General features: G+C 41.6%; 1 pseudogene; it reads left to right on the forward strand.

Annotated features, from left to right (window-relative positions):
- Window positions 1-17,535, forward strand: part of LOC124283230 — a 29,852-nt pseudogene extending 12,317 nt beyond the window's left edge.
- The last annotated feature ends 633 nt before the right edge of the window (window positions 17,536-18,168 follow it).

Genomic DNA, 18,168 nt, shown 5'->3' on the forward strand with positions numbered 1-18,168 from the left:
CTATGACCATGTGTCCCAGTCCACCCTGCTGTGTTGGGTACCTCGTAAGGATGGGAAAGCCACATGAACTTGGTGCGCCTAGTGGCTGCAAGAGTTGTATGATTCCCAGGGAGTTGAGATTGAAAGAGATTGACTTGTATTGGTATGGCCAAGGGAATAAATCAGAGTGCCTTTGAGCAGCTGAGCTGAGATGGATTTGGCAATATACAAACATGATATATAATAATTATAACTAGTGCACACTGCACCATTGACCGTGGTAATAATGTTAGCTCTTAAGAGCATACATCCATGTTTGGAGGTCAGCACATTACAAGTACAGACAGGATTATTATAATACCTCACGATTCATGTGGCAAAGTTGATAGTTTTTTCAACAATCAATTATGGATCTACATAGCGAATTTAATCGTGAATACAACAGCCTATCACCATGAATTATAACCGGGCAGTTAACTGTGTAGATCGATGTTTATGTCGCTGGTCACGGGATTGTCTGATCCAGACTCGATTATTTATAGACCGCCACCATATAGCTGGAATATTGCTGACTGCGGCGTTAAACCAACCGAACAACTATACACAATCACATATCGCAATTCTTACGACCTCAGTGCAGTTGAGAGGGATTTGGGATGTAACTTTAACGGATGCCTTAAAACATCCAACGGACATACATGCTTACGATGAATTTGATTTTGTTCTGACAGGAGAGCTGTATGCTGCGTTGGTCGTGAGTACAAAAGCACATGCCAAAATAGTGTCTATAGATCCTACAGAGGCACTACGCATGCTTGGGATCATCGACTACGTCAGCGTAAAGGATGTCCCCGGCGCTACAACGTGGGGTGTGGTCGTACCCGATGAAGAAGAAATATTTGCATCTGAAAAGGTTTGCATTGTACTGAAAGTGTACAGTTAATTACCCTGTATTCCCTGCACCACAATTCAACCCTATGAGTGACTGAGTGAGTTTAGTTTTACGCCACACTCAGCAATATTCCAGCTATATTGCGGCGGTCTGTAAATAATCGAGTCCGAACCATCTGACAATCCAGAGATCAACAGCATGAGCGTCGGTCTACGAAATTGGGATACGATGGCATGTGTCAACCAAGTCAGCCAGCCTGACCACCCGATCCCGTTAGTCGCCTCTTACGACAAGCATGGGTTACTGAAGATCAATTCTAACCCGGATCTTCACGGGTGCCATTCTATGAACAATCTATTTGTCATAATAGAAACGAAAAATGAAACCTGCAGGCATCAGTTCTCATCAATTATTTTTAGTGGTATTTTCATATAATTTCCATAACCATTTTGTCTCTTCCGCGCAGTATGAACCATACCTTTATCAGATAAACAACAATGAATATTTTGCGTTGATTTTTTAATTTAATGCATTGTTATTGTTTACACCTTGTTGACTTTTAGGTGATATTTGAAGGCCAGGTGATCGCATGCGTAGTAGGAGCGTCTCAGCAGGCAGCGCGGAGGGCAGCCAAGAAGGTCAAGGTCGACTACGAGGAACTTAAACCAATAATTACAATCAAGGTATGGAAAAGGAAAAGAAACTGGATAAAATGATTTCTTATGTATGGAATTACTGTCAAAATACATATAGTGTACAGAAGAACAAAATTATACGAGTCAGGTCAGTTTATATGAAATTCATTATCTAATTTCCGGCTGAACAAATGATTGGTACAGCTTATGTCGACTTTTAGTATTCGTTTCTGATGGCGTTTCGTGGCACCAGTCTTCAGTTACAGCACTGAACATTCTCTTAAGTTGATTGTTTAATGGTTTTACATCATTACGGGAGTGAGTGAGTGAGTCAGAATTGATCTTCAGTAACCCATGCTTGTTGTAAGAGGCGACTAACGGGATCGGGTGGTCAGGCTCGCTGATTTGGTTGACACATGTCATCGTATTGCAATAGATCGATGCCATGATGTTAATCCCTGGATTGTCTGGTCCAGACTCGATTCTTCACAACCCACCGCCATATAGCTGGAATATTACTGAGGGGGCTTAAAACTAAACACAATCAGTTAATCATTTACTATTCTTAGACAGGATACCCTGTATCGAATCCCAGACAATAAACACGATTGCACAAATGGTATTAAGTTTATATCTATTCATACAGGAAGCAATTGAAGCCAGTTCCTTCTACGGGTCTGAGGTAACCATGGCAAATGGTGACCTGGAACAAGGTTTCGGAGAATCCGACCACGTTATCGAAGGAGAGGTCCATATTGGTCCCCAGGAACATTTCTACCTGGAGACTCAGGCGGCTGCAGCCAGACCCACCAATGAGGATGGTGGGATGGAGATCATCTCTAACTCGCAGTTTCCATCAGGGACACAGGTATGCGTTACAGTCTCCGACAGGGACACAGGTATGCGTTACAGTCTCCGACATGTACAGGGACACGTGTATGCGTTACAGTCTCCGACAGGGACACATGTATGCGTTACAGTCTCCGACAGGGACACAGGAATGCGTTACAGTCTCCGTCAGGGACGAAGGTATGCATTACAGTTTCGGTCAGGGACACAGGTGTGCAAGAGAGTTTCCGTCAGGGGACACAGGTATGCATTACAGTCTCCGTCAGGGACACAGGTATGCATTACAGTTTCGGTCAGGGACACAGGTATGCGTTACAGTCCCGTCAGGGGACACAGGTATGCATTACAGTTTCGGTCAGGGACACAGGTATGCAATACAGGTCAGGGACAGGAAGGTATGTGTTACAGTTTCCGCCAGTGACACAGGTATGCGTTACAGTGAATTACAGGGACACAAGTATGGTTACAGTCTCCGACAGGGACACAGGTATGCATTATAGTCTCCGACAGGGACACAGGTATGCGTTACAGTCTCCGATATGTCAGGGACACAGGTATGCGTTACAGTCTCCGTCAGGGGGACACAGGTATGCATTACAGTCAGGTATGCATTAGAGTCTCCGTCACGGGACACAGGTATGCATTACAGTCTCCGTCAGGGACACAGGTATGCATTACAGTCTCCGTCAGGGACACAGGTATGCATTACAGTCTCCGTCAGGGACACAGGTATGCATTACAGTCTCCGTCAGGGACACAGGTATGCGTTACAGTCTCCGACATGTACAGGGACACAAGTATGCGTTACAGTCTCCGACAGGGACACATGTATGCGTTACAGTCTCCGACATGTACAGGGACACAGGTATGCGTTACAGTCTCCGACATGTACAGGGACACAGGTATGCGTTACTGTCTCCGTCAGGGACACAGGTATGCGTTACAGTCTCCGTCAGGGACACAGGTATGCATTACAGTCTCCGTCATGGACACAGGTATGCATTACAGTCTCCGTCAGGGACACAGGTATGCGTTACAGTCTCCGACAGGGACACAGGTATGCGTTACAGTTTTCGTCAGGGACATAACTATGCATTACAGTTTCCGTCCTGTGAGGCGTTACAGATTATACATGGAACTATTCACTGCGATTATATATATACTACAGTGTACGCTACACTTGGAGATTATGAACAGGCAAATTCACAGGTGTTCTACATGCATGCATAGATTATGGTCATGTAATTCAGATGTTTTCTACATGCATGCATAGATTATTAACATGTAGATTTAGATGCATAAAACATACATACAGTTATAGATTAATTAAGCACACCCCCCACTCACCCTCCCACGCACGCACGCACGCAAAACACACACACACGCACACACACATGCTGATACATGTATTGTCTTCCATCTTCGTCACAGCACAAAGTTGCAGCAGCACTGAATGTCCCAGCAAACCGAGTGGTGTCCAGAGTGAAGCGATTAGGTTCGTATACAGTGACAACAGCAGTTGATCGTGCAGTCAATAGTGAGCTATATAACTAAATAGAAAACCTTTCGAAAGATGTCTCAATGTTGAGGCTGGAATAGGTCCTTGGGTCAAAGTGACATTTAGCCAAATATACGATGTAACAATACAAATTGCAATTACTTCCAGACGAAGTTGTGTAATGATGATAATCACTTTTATTTATTTATTTATTTATTTATTTATTTATTTATTTATTTATTTATTTTTTATTTATTTTTATTTATTTATTTATTTATTTATTTATTTATTTATTTATTTATTTATTTATTGATTTATTGATTTATTAATTTATTTATTTATTTATTTATTTATTTAGGAGGTGCATTCGGAGGCAAGGAGGTTTCTACGACTCACGTAATTCTCCCCGTAGCTGTAGCAGCAGCAAAGTAAGTCCAATATATCTTTGTGTGACATGCCACCATTTATAACTTCTAATGTTGCAATATATTCGATTAATGATTGTTATTGTGATTATTTTATTATATTCTGTTCATCATTGTTGTTATGGTCTATCATAAAAGGGATTGTCATGATGTCTCAGTACAGCGAAGGAAATGTAGACATCATGTGCTTTTTCAAAGTTTATGTTTTCTGTGTCATCATAAGAGCAGACCTGTCGCATCATTTGAAACCAGGCGTCAAAACCAATTTAACAAAGAGGTGTTGTAAGTGAATGGGTATAGGAATGGTCTATATTTCAGATTGAACCGGCCGGTCCGGTGCATGTTAGACCGAGACGACGACATGGTGATGACAGGGACAAGACATACCTATCTGGCCAAGTACAAGGTCAGGTCATGTTGAAACTATCTGGCCAAGTACAAGGTCAGGCCATGTTGAAACTATCTGGCCAAGTACAAGGTCAGGTCGTTTAGAAATATAGGACAAGTACAAGGTCAGGCCATTTTGAAACTATCTGGCTAAGTACAAGGTCGGGTTATGTCGAAACTATGAGGCCAAGAACAAGGTCAGGTCATGTTGAAACTATGAGGCCAAGAACAAGTTCAGGTCATGTTGAAACTATCAGGCCAAGAACATGGTCAGGTCATGTTGAAACTATGAGGCCAAGTACAAGGTCAGGTCATATTGAAACTATCAGGCCAAGTACAAGGTCAGGTCATGTTGAAACTATCATGCCAAGTACAAGGTCTGGTCATGTTGAAACTATCAGGCCAAGTACAAGGTCAGGTCATGTAGAAACTATCAGGCCAAGTACAAGGTTAGGTCATATTGAAACTATGAGGCCAAGAACAAGTTCAGGTCATGTTGAAACTATGAGGCCAAGTACAAGGTTAGGTCATGTAGAAACTATGAGGCCAAGTACAAGGTTAGGTCATGTTGAAACTATGAGGCCAAGAACAAGGTCACGTCATGTTGAAACTATCAGGCCAAGAACAAGGTCAGGTCATGTTGAAACTATGAGGCCAAGAACACAGTCAGGTCATGTTGAAACTATGAGGCCAAGAACACAGTCAGGTCATGTTGAAACTCTCTGGACAAGTACAAGGTCAGGTTATTTCGAAACGTGTTAGTTTTCTGAAGGTAAAGGAAACCCCCTTACCCGCGTGTCTGTTCGTAGATACTCCTAGCAAATGCAGCAGTGCGCAAGGGACTGTCTGCTGACCAAATGTCTCCTCGCCGTTCTATAAAAATAACCAACAACTGATATTGCTGGATCGGAATATTTCAGCGAAGTGCACTGGAGGATTCATGAGTCTGTAGGTCACGTGTTGTTATAGGTCCTCCAGCCATTGGACATGTGTCGATGGCTTCCTTTAAGTCCTATACTGATAGGTAATACACCGACAATTGATGTTATTGATTTTTAATCTAGTTCTGTAGATGTGTGGCTTTGATCGCATTTGTGTACCCCCTGTAGGTTGGATTCACGAGGACTGGACTGGTCAAGGCGCTCGAGGTCAATCTCTTCTCAAATGCCGGATGCACTGAGGAGAATTCACATTCAGTAAGCTATGCAGAGTTAATGGAGGTTGACCCCAAAAATAATATTGCATCTGATTATTGATTTGCGAACATAAAGCCTTTAGAGAAAGTGTGTGTGTGTGTGTGTGTGAGAGAGAGAGAGAGAGAGAGAGAGAGAGAGAGAGAGAGAGAGAGAGAGAGAGAGAGAGAGAGAGAGAGAGAGAGAGAGAGAGAGAGAGAGAGAGAGAGAGAGAGAGAGAGAGAGAGAGAGAGAGAGATTTAAAAGCTTTCAGGACAAAAGAAATTCTTTCCTACTTTCGTCATGCGTAGTTGTCGTTACGATGGAAACAAAGGTATAGTAAAACAATAGTAATCAAGGTCCTTCAAGAAAGTCATGATAAATGATGGTTTCAAATTTAAAAGTATTCGTGCTGTAATGCCTAATTCATAATAATATGTTCAATCAGAAGTATGGAATAATCCCCTTTATAAAATAGGCAGTACTGGAAAACGTATTATGAAGAAGTGAAAGTATTTTGGAACAAATTGAAAAGCGTAAGCTGAGTTTAACGTTGCTTTCAATTTTTGTTCGCCTGAATCTTGGAGTGTCAGCCACGTGATGCAGGTGATGATGAACCGGAAAACATCACCAGTGCTTATCTAGTATTTGTGTTCTAGTCAAAATGAGAACTGATGACAAAATTTGAAATAGTCGACACTGTCGGTTACTAGGTGATGGCCCGTTCTCTCCGCTCCAGCGACAACGCTTACAACATCCCCAGCATCAAGGTGACAGGGTATGTGTGTAAAACTAACATTGCCTCGGCAACAGCATTCCGGGGTTTCGGTGCACCTCAGGCGATGCTGGTGACGGAGACGTGGATGGATGCTGTAGCTGACGTCGTAGGGGAGATCACCTGTTGATGTACGTTGGTATTTAAGCTTATTAACGTATTATTTTTATGAAAGGAAAAAGTTTAAAATTATTACACACGTGTTCTGAATATCTTCATGAGATAAATTTGGTTATTTGGTGTCCTGGGATAATTTTTTTTTTCAAATGAATATTTGTAATTGTTTATTTTCATCTATAAAGTAGTCGTAACAGAGTTATCTCCCTTTCATCTGATTGCTTTGTCATCATGGATCACACTCTTATCCCGTCCTGTGTGTAACAAATAAATCATTAAATTCGTGGAATATGGAAACTATTCCAGATCATTATTAATAAACTTTTTTGATTTATTCACGAGCGGATCCACTCGTTTTGTTATCGCTGTATATCTACATATACTGAACGTTATTGCCATTTTGCATTTGACTGATATTTTTAGTCTATTTATAACATGTTTAAAAAGTTGAATACATTATTAAGTTTTATACCTTTTCGCAAACACCTGGTATCGTCATAGTAGTGATTCATAAACAAACGCATTGTGTAACGAATACGAATTAACGAATTGTTTCTTTGGGTTCCGAGACCGCCTCCGTGGTGTAGTGGTTAGAGCGTCCGCCCGGAGAGCGGAAGGTCGTGGGTTCGATCCCCGAACGCGTCATACCAAAAGACGTTAAGATATGGTACTTGTTGGTTCCTGCCTGGCGCTCGGCATTAATGGGTACAACAGGGACTAGTCGGCTCGGAGTCAGTATAATGCGTTTGAGTGAGGTGTTCATGCTTCACTGCGGCATGGTATCTCAGTGGGCTAGCACTATAAAACCAGCTTAAGTCTGGGCTAGTACAAGCAGCCGCACATACACATACACATGCACGTCGTCATATGAGAGAAATATTCTCAAGTACGACGTAAAATCCAATTTCACCTCACCTCACCTTTGGATTCCGATCACTTGCTGTATATTTTTATTGAAATGCGAACGAACTACGGATATCTCGAACTATAATTAATGATCCCCTTTGAGTTCGTTATAAATGTAGTTTGCTGCGGACAGCACTGTAAGTCGACTCTGCTTTAGCAGGTATTTCTTGTGGAAATGGAATGGGTTTTGTTGTTTTATTAAAATGTGCCATGAAGACCACCAACCGATGTCATTATCATACCTGGGGCGGTGGGGTAGCCCAGTGGTTAAAGCATCATGCCGTAGACCGGGTTCGATTCCCTACATGGGTACAATTTGTGAAGCCCATTTCTGGTGTCCCCCCGACGTGATATTGCTAGAATGTTGGTAAAAGCGGCGTAAAACTAAACTCACTCACTCACTCATGATCATACCTCGTCAAACTCAAACATGTGTTCACACAAAATCGTTTACTTCAAATATTCTCTGCGCACCAAAGGTACGTGAAATGAATCTGTACAAGGAAGGTCAGTTGACCTACTATGGAATGGAGGTCAAGAACGTCAATGTCCGGCGCATGTGGGAACAATGTCTTCGTCAGTCAGAATACGTCGTTAGACGACAGTACGTGGACGACTTTAACAGGTGTGTTCAACACAGGTCGTCTATATTTACAATTATTGTTACTTGTAATTGGTTAATTCAGTTGCATTTTACAAAATATGTCACAACTTTTGTAAAAACAATGGAGCATTCATGAAGCTCTCTTGTGAGTATTTTGTCAATTCCGAGTTAAAGTACAGTTAACGTACAAAAAATTTTATGTCAATTTTTTGTAATTTGTATCTCAATATATTTGACTGAATGTTGACTGACATGTTTATTGAATGAATGCAAGCAAACATCGTTGGAAGAAGAGAGGACTGGCGCTCATACCTACCCAGTACGGAATTTCGTTTGGAGCTCCCTTGGACTTTCTGAACCAGGTGTGGTAGCACAGAGAATGTGAGTGAGTGAGTGGTGGGCTAACGAGTATTTATCGCCGCTGATTTCTCTTAAGACATTAGCACAGTCTGGTCTGGTTCCCGGGGTATACTGCGCTGGCGCTTCACTAACCCCGACAAGGACTGCACAATGGCGGCCCCAACTACTTGGTGACACGCCATATGTACACGGTTACTGGCATTGTTAAGATTATCATATTTAACGTTTATCTCGGTAATTAGCATTATTGAATTAATGTACTACTGGGGTATCTTGTTGTTTAGCATCTATTTGCTTTCAAGAGCAGTTGAACCGTGAAGATACGGGTTAGAATTGGGCTTCAGCAACCCATGCTTGTCATAAGAGGCGACTAACGGGATCGGGTGGTCAGACTCGCTGACTTGGTTGACACATGTCATCGGTTCCCACATCGATGCTCATGATTTTGATCACTGGATTGTCTGGTCCAGACTCGATAATTCACAGACCGCCGCCATAGAACTGAAATATTGCTGAGTGCGGAGTTAAACAAATAAACAAATAAACCAAATCAATCAAGTGCAGATCTCCCAAACGAATATCGAGGATGAGTGACTATTTGTGATTACACCTTGTGTTTTGGATCTAAATGTCTTCATAAATTAGATACTAGTAGCTACTGGCACTTTCGGACCCACGGCAGATGATTTTATGTTCTAGTGGGATAGGGTATATCATAAAATGTAACTTGTTGCAGAAAAGAAAGGAATTATATAAATAATCATTATTATACCAGTCATTTGCTCGTCACGCCGAAGGCCCTGGTTCGATTCCCCACATGGGTACCATGTGTGAAGCCTATTTCTGGTGTCCCCCGCCGTGATATTGCTGGAATATTGCTAAAATCAGCGTAAAACTATACTCACTCAATCAATATATAAAACATCTATTTGTTCCAGGCATGTGCGCTGGTAACGGTCTACATGGATGGCTCGGTGATGCTTGCCCACTGTGGAACTGAGATGGGGCAAGGGCTGCACACTAAGATGAAGCAGGTAACAGGTAGAATGTGCTAGTGACAGAGAGAGAGTGTACATATCTTGCACATCCGGCCGACGACGGTGATGTGGGAATAAAGCAGGCGTCGTCAATACCAGACACGGCCATCGTCATCACCTAAACACAGTCTATGTGAAATCCATCTGGATGCAAGACGTCGAGGAACTGGCAATCAAGATTGATTGAGTGGTTGATTGAGTGGTTGATTGATTGGTTGATTGATTGATTGATTGATTGATTGATTGAGTGAGTGTGAGTGAGTGAGTGAGTGATTGATTTGAGTGAGAGTATGGTTTTACGCCGTCTTTGACACCAGAAATGTACTTCACACATTGTACGCATGTGGGAATCGAGCCAGGGCCTCCGGCGTGACGAGCGAACGCTTTAACCACTAGGCTACCATACTACTCCGTAATTTGTGAGACAACCACAACGTCTCCATCTACCCTCTTGCAGGTGGCCAGTCGCTCCCTTGGAGTCCCTGCACAGGACATTTACACCCAGGACGTGTGTACTGATAAAATCCACTTCACAAGTGGCACCGCCGCCAGCACTGGGTCTGATCTCAATGGGGGGCGCTGTTCAGGTATTGTGACATAATTATTGATTATGTATCAAATATGTTATATTAATTGTGCATATTGTGAGAGAGTGAGTTTAGCTTTACGCCACACTCAGCAATATTCCAGCAATATGGCCTGTAAATAATCGAGTTTGGAACAGACAATCCAGTGATTAACAGAATGAGCATCGATCTACACAATTGGGATACGATGACATGTGTCAACCAAATCAGTGAGTCTTACTATCCGATCCCGTTAGTCGCCTCTTACGACAAGCATGGGTTACTGAAGATCAATTCTAATCCGGATCTTCATGCATATAGTAATAAGTCATCTTCTATAGCGCACAGTCTCCAAACACCAAGTGATTGTTTGCGGCGCTTAATCAGAATCTGATTCCTATTACCCCGGATAACCCAAGCTGCCTGTTAGGCGCTAGAAGGTTATAGTCACATGACTTATACAACCGTGAACCCATTTTCTGCTTGGTGAACAGAGGCAGTTTGAACAAACTCACGTGCCTAAGGTGAGACCACATGCATCACATGTGCTTCGTTGTATATGTGGCAGTATTATTCATTTTGAAACAGTAATAAATACGTGTAATGCACAGTATCTGTTAAGATTCAGTAGATGGCAGTAATGTGCTATACGTTGTCCGGGTGACGACACTGGTGCGGAAGTTTTTCTAGATCCTACGGGTTATTCCAGTATCGCCTAATGCTATGTTCACACGATCACGATTAACATTGTGGTCTTAATCGTGGACTAATCGTGGTGAACCTATCAGGGCCCTGTTCCTCAAAGCGATCGTAGCGCTACGACAGTCGTATGTCTATGTTAAAGTATGGGAGTTACGATCACCCTAGCGCTACGATCGCTTTGAGGAACGGGCCCCTGATCCTATCAGGTCAGTCGTAGCAATCGGGTTGATCGTAGAAAATGTTTGGACGGTTCAAAGATTTTCAACGATCAACACGATTAATTGTCAATCGTCATCATCGCATCAGATCGTATTGAATCGTAACAATATCGTAACATATCGTGACCACCCCGATCGTGATCGTGAAAGACATCGCGACCACAATCGTATCCTATCGCAACAGAGTGCATCGGTTTGTGATGAACGTATCGGAACGTACCTGCTCGTACCACATCTTCCCAAATCGGGGACCCCGATCGTAATGATCGTGTCAGATCGCGACCCAATCATGGAGTCGATAGCGACAATCCTATTACAACGTATGTTATCGGGACATCAGATCGTGACAATAGCACACCTAAGCGCAACAAATCGTATCAAAACGTATCGACTCGCATCATCTCGCATCCAAATGGGATGGTTTTCAGTGTCTGTAAGACAAAAGGTAGAGGGTTTCAGATATTTATTAAGATTGAAATCTTTGCATCAACATCGGCTGCCATATGTAATTCATCGGTGGGCAAATGTGATTACTTCCTCTTGGGACAACAAGTTAATGAGTATCGTTCGACAATATAACTGTGCCCATTTGTTAAATAATAATTGGGAAACTAAATCTGGTGTAAAATATTTTAAAGAAGTTTTAATTCACGAGGACGTATCAAAATGGCGCCCTAAGCTCTGGGGTGATGATGGTAACGTTAATGGGAATAAGCTACGAACTTACAGAAAGTTTAAGGTCTCCCATGCTGTAGAATTTTATGGAAAAAATGTTATCTTTCGAGACCATCGTTGTATGTCAGCTAAGTTTAGATGTGGAATTTGACCACTGTATGTTGAAGCAGGTAGATATACCAAGCCTTCTATACCACTTGAAGAGAGGTTATGTAAATATTGTAAAAATGCTTGTACATATTTTATTGAAGATGAGTTTCAGTTTTTGATCCAATGTAGTTTTTGTAAGGACATTAGATTTAACCTTTTCAAGGCAGCTGCAGAAAGCAACGGTAATTTTAATCATATTGTGATGAGGATAAATTCTTTTATACAATGAATTCCGATGTTTTACCCAAAGAATTAGCAAATGTACTTTATAAAATGTTTAAGAGACGGCAAATGGCGGAATAACATTAATCTTATATATACAGTATATATCTAATTTACGCATTTGTATTTTTGGACTTATTTTATCATGATTATTTTAAGAATACCCTGTTATTCTTTTTCTTTCTCTTTTGTTGTTTCATCGAGGAGTCTGTTGTTGTTATCAGTGTGTCTTATCTACAATCTGACAAAATTTCTATCTCCCATGTTATATTCTATCATGTGTACCATTAATGTACTTATAATGTATTTATAGTGTCTCGTAAGCCCATGTATGGCTGGTTGACTTCCTTTAAAGTGTTTTATGAGATTCTGTACTTTACTGTAAATGTTGTGCGTGTGACACTTTAATAAACATTTTACTACTACTACTACTACTACTACTACTACTACTACTACTACTACTACTACTACTACTACTACTACTACTCCAAACCAGAAATTTCAGAGAAGTTCCACGATCAGCTACGAATGGCCAATCGTGGCATTCGTAACGAATCGTACGACAGTGTGAACCTAGAATAACCAAGAATATTATGGAAAATTCCAGAACTCTGTAAATATAAAGGGGTGTGTGTTTTTGCCTTGGTCATCTCACGTCACATCTCACGTCATATCTCACGTAACAAGATAATTAACAGTTTCACACTGTTTATTTATACAAAGTTAACATGAAAACTGAGTGAGTGAGTCAGTCAGTGTGGTTTTACGCCGCTTTTAGCAATATTCAAGCAATATCACGGCGGGGGACACCAGAAATGGGCTTCACACATTGTACCCATGTGAGGGGCCGAACCCGGGTCTTCGGCCTGACGAGCGAACGCTTTAACCATTAGGCTACTCCACCGTCCCAGTTTCAACTTGCGAATCAACAGCAACAATTGTCAAAACCTGTGTTTGACAGCCGTATTCAAAGTTGTTCCGTTCTCCTTGTCGCAGCGTACGACCTACTGGAAATATTTCTTACCTGTTGTCCCCACATTTCACTTTACATTACTGTTTTCTCCATTTTCCCAGAACGCCTGTGAGATCCTCTCTGAGAGACTGCAGCCATATAGGGACGCCAACCCTAAAGGAACGTTCAAAGATTGGGTGAGCGTGAACTACGACGATGATGTGATTCTGACCGCTCCACTTTTCACATGCATGGTCATTAATCAAGCAGTGGTACAGTACTGTCCCTAACGACACTACTAATGTCCTCCCACAAACACTCACTCTCTCAGACTGGTTCCCGGGGTATGCTGCGCTGGGACTTCACTGGTCCCGACATGGACTGCACAATGGCGGCCCCCCACTACTTGGTCACACGCCATATATGTATACTATGGATAAATCCGCCCATGTGTTCGTTACTTTTAGAGAGGAACACGTTATTTAAGCAGTTTTGAGACACGAAAGCTGCCGTTACATGGCCAAATGTAAACAATGACTCACCGATTTCAACATCGACATGTGCATTGATATTTCGTGTCAGCTCGCTATTGTCACGAAACTGTGCACGCAATACATGGAACCTTTAAATGCCGTCATTTAGCGAGTTCCCAGTAACCAATGACAATGTACAATAAAAATTATATATTTTGATGCACTATATGCTTACACTGTTTCAATCAATGTTTATAAGTATGTTCTTCAATGATGATAACCTGCACGATAGCCTGAGGTATTTTGATAGAATGTAATATTTAATAAATATATCAAATTAGTCTTTAATTTAATCTAAATATCTTTCTGGAATATTACAGGTAACAGCCGCCTACTACGACCGGATACATTTGTCGGCAACGGGATTTTACAGGTGTTTCACGTACTCTTTTTTAAATATTTACGAGCGAACGCTTCAACCGCCAGCCTTCCCATTGTCATTTTGGTTTTAGGGTTGTATATGTTTCTTAACAAATTCGTTTGCCGTTCAAATAAACATAAAAGTATACTAATTTCGTCGGTAGATGGAGATCCGAAGCATATATCACTGGTTGGTTCAGGCACGATGACTCTTTTTCCGTAATTAGTTGATAAAAGCAGAACCCATAAAAGGATTCAGATAATGTCATGAAGATGTTTATCGATCACTATCTAATATTGATGATACCAGGCCCCAAGCAATTTTTAGACTTAAGTCACGTTCATGACCCCGGGGCCAGGTGTTCGCGAAAAGGTGTGTATTTCCTTCCCCGTCGGTGACGCCAGTGATACACGCAAGGCCAAGTCAAGTATATAGGAAGACAAGAGAATCCGGGCAGCTACTATTTTGGTGAAACGTCACATTTATATTTTTATATAGAGTTATTGTATCCTTAATTTTATAACCTGTTGCAAAGAACCTTTGAGCAAGAGTCGTGTGACGCTCTTAAACATGTAGAAAGTCATGCAATATTGTACCTCAAGTTGTGAAATGGTGACATCATTGCCCGGCATGAAGGGGAAGTTGACTACCGACAGTTGATGTCAAGGTTCCCGTCAGGATAATGTGATGTCACTCTTAATCTTTATATTGACCTAAGGGACCGTTCAAAATTTATGGCTGGGGGGTGATGATGATTTTTATGGTGAAGCATGTACAATGTGAATGAACCCCCCCCTAAAGATAAATGACCCCCCTGCATGTCATGTACAAAATCAATGACCCCCCCCCCCTACCCATAATTTCTAAGCATAATTCTAAACATATTTTTATGTACAAAATTGATGACCCCCTTGTACGTGTGTACAAATAATTGATGACACCCCACCCCCACCCCCAGCTCGCCAGAACAAAATTGATACCCCCCCCCTTAAAATCATGGCCTATTTTTCTACATGATTATGATTCAAGGACAGCTGGCCGAACAACAGCACCGTGTTCATGAATACCCAAGAACAGAAGCAATAGATGGCCACAATATTATCTGTAGCTGTATCCAGTGATGATACCAAAGATCAGGCGTCCAGAAGTAAAGGTGCTTACCATTTACTCAAAAACCCGGGTTCATTGTACTTTTACAAAAATCAGATATATCCTTTCAATGTATTTTTGTTCCACTCATATGCAATAATGAAGTTGCAAATTCAGAACAGATAAGGCGGGATTCGACCACACCACAGGGAGGGGCAGCTTCTACAATTACTTCACAACTGGAGTGGCGTGTTCTGAAGTGGAGATCGACTGTCTCACCGGCGACCATCAGGTTACGATACGAATAGTTATTATTATAGATAATAATATTGATAATGTAATGCAGGCAACACTGAGGTGAGGCGATAATGTTCAGAACTCATTTGTTGAAATAGGGAGGGAGATTATATGGGCTGTAATATCTCAGATACATACCACTGCAACCTGTCACCCAATTGATGATAGTGTGAGTCCCAAACTGTCATGGACGCGAAATGACATCAAGAGAAAACCGCCATCACTGTCGGTTTGTGAACTATTGGTCCTTCAATTAGACACCAACAATGATCTGGTGACAATAGGTTGGGTGTTTCAGATACCAACAATACCATACTGGCCATTGGTTGGGTGTTTCAGACACCAACAATACTATACTGGCCATTGGTTGGGTGTTTCAGATATCAACAATACTCTGGTGACAATTGGTGGGGTGTTTCAGATACCAACAATACTATACTGGCCATTGGTTGGATGTTTCAGATACCAACAATACCATTATACTGGCCATTGGTTTGGATGTTTCAGATACCAACAATACTATACTGGCCATTGGTTGGATGTTTCAGATACCAACAATACTCTGGTGACCATTGGTTGGGTGATTCAGATACAAAACAATACTCTGCAGACCATTTGTTTGGATGTTTCAGACACCAACAATACTATACTGGTCATTGGTTGGGTGTTTCAGATACAAAACAATACTGTGGTGACCAATGGTTGGGTGTTTCAGATATTAACAATACTCTGCTGACCACTGGTTGGGTGTTTCAGACACAAAACAATACTCTGCGGACCATTTGTTTGGGTGTTTCAGATACCAACAATACTCTGGGGACCATTGGTTGAATTTTCAGATGGATGTACAACTTCACTAAAGCCCAATGGAAGCTCAAGAAGAACGAAAGAGATAGTTATACGTTAATACATTGTCTGTATTTCAGGTTTTACAGACTGACATTGTGATGGATGTTGGCAAGAGTCTCAATCCTGCAATTGATATTGGTCAAATAGAAGGAGCGTTTATGCAGGTTCGGGTTTAAGCTGTATGCACGGTAACTCCTGTCTTGTACAAACTATATACGAACACTTAAACATGTACATGGTGAAGGATAAATGCACATACAAAGGAGGTGTTAAAGTCAGGTAGTGCTGAATGTACTTTACGTTACCCGTTCCTGTTTTATGACTTGAAGAACAAGAGACAAGCTTCCAGTAAACTACACTTAAGATAAAGAGAAATATATTTAACAGTATATAAAACTGTTGACGTTTGATTTCTAGGGATACGGGCTGTTCTGTTTAGAACAACACAAGACCACGTCTTCTGGAAGTATCTTGACACGGGGACCAGGACCTACAAAATCCCCAGTTTCAGGAACATTCCGATAAAAATTCAACGTCAGTCTATTCAAGGAAAGCTGCAACCCAAAGGCTGTGTGTACTCGTCTAAGGTTGGAGTTTACAGCGCTATTCATAATCTGAATTATACCAATCTATGCATACAGCAGTAGTATCTATTTTGGATTGTTTGTTATTTTTGTAATTCCTCTCGCAGCAATATTCCCACTATCTAATGACAGTCTCTATGTAATGCTTGACATCATGAACATGGACCTACACAGTTGGGATACGATGACATACATCAACCAAATCGGCGGTTCCTAAACACCGATCCATTACTTGCCTCCTAAAACACGCCTATGTTGGTGGAGACCAGTTCTATATTTGTCAAAGTTACTCCTGTCTCTTTTATGTATATTGACAAGTTTTTGTGTATTAACATACCCATGCATGGGCATTATGACGATAGATTTTGTATGCTTATTGTCTAACGCTGCACTCAGTAACACTCCAACTATATGATGACGGTCTGTGAAATAACCGAGTCTGGACCAGAAAATCCATTGATCAGGAACAACATGAAGTATGACAAACAATGGCTAATCATCTTTCTTCCTCAACTCTATATCCTTGTTATTAGGCTATCGGTGAACCGCCTCTGTTCCTGGCGTCGTCGGTGTTTTTCGCCGTTAAGGACGCCATCAAGTCGGCGCGAGAGGACGCTGGGGAGAGCCGTGAGTTCCGTCTTGACAGTCCAGCCACGCCCGAGAGGATCCGCATGGCGTGTCAGGATCAGTTTACCAAACAGGTAAAACAACAAGTTTTGTTAGAATAATACAGCGCCAAAACGGACTATCAGCCACCAGCGTTCGAAATACTGTTGGTCCTTTGATCAATATTTGCTGAGGCCACACTCCAGCATTCATTCAAACTATACGAGACGACTACGGTCTGTTAATAATCGAGTCTTGGCCAGACATACCAGCTATCATACAGATATATACAGGATGCTAAACGACCTTCCGTGTAATACCATCTTTATTAAACGAGTTAATGATTTGGTAGCAAACGAGCAGAAAGCGAGTTTGATTAAATCTTCACGAAGGTAAGAATGGTATTTCAAGGAAGTGAAGTTTAGCATTCTGTTTATTACTCTAGAAACATAAATTGATAGAAACTGCCAACAGTGGTTAAATGACTCTCTCATGTCAATTATCCGCGAGTCAACCAAGGTCTAATACCAATGGTTCAGAAGCGGTAGCATTGTGACGTCAAAACCGTAACCATTATGACGTCATAAGTCTAGCAGTATTACACTAGTGTAATATTGCCGTAGAAATATTACACTGCAGTATTCTTCCACGGGCGAGTATTAATGTGGTGAAACGACCCACGTCGTCGAGATACGGATGTTGTTTTATTGTTTTACGCCATACTCAGC

The sequence above is a fragment of the Haliotis rubra genome, unplaced genomic scaffold (assembly GCF_003918875.1).
Source record: "Haliotis rubra isolate DU_JTF1 unplaced genomic scaffold, ASM391887v1 Scf310, whole genome shotgun sequence".
Lineage (NCBI taxonomy): Eukaryota > Metazoa > Mollusca > Gastropoda > Lepetellida > Haliotidae > Haliotis > Haliotis rubra.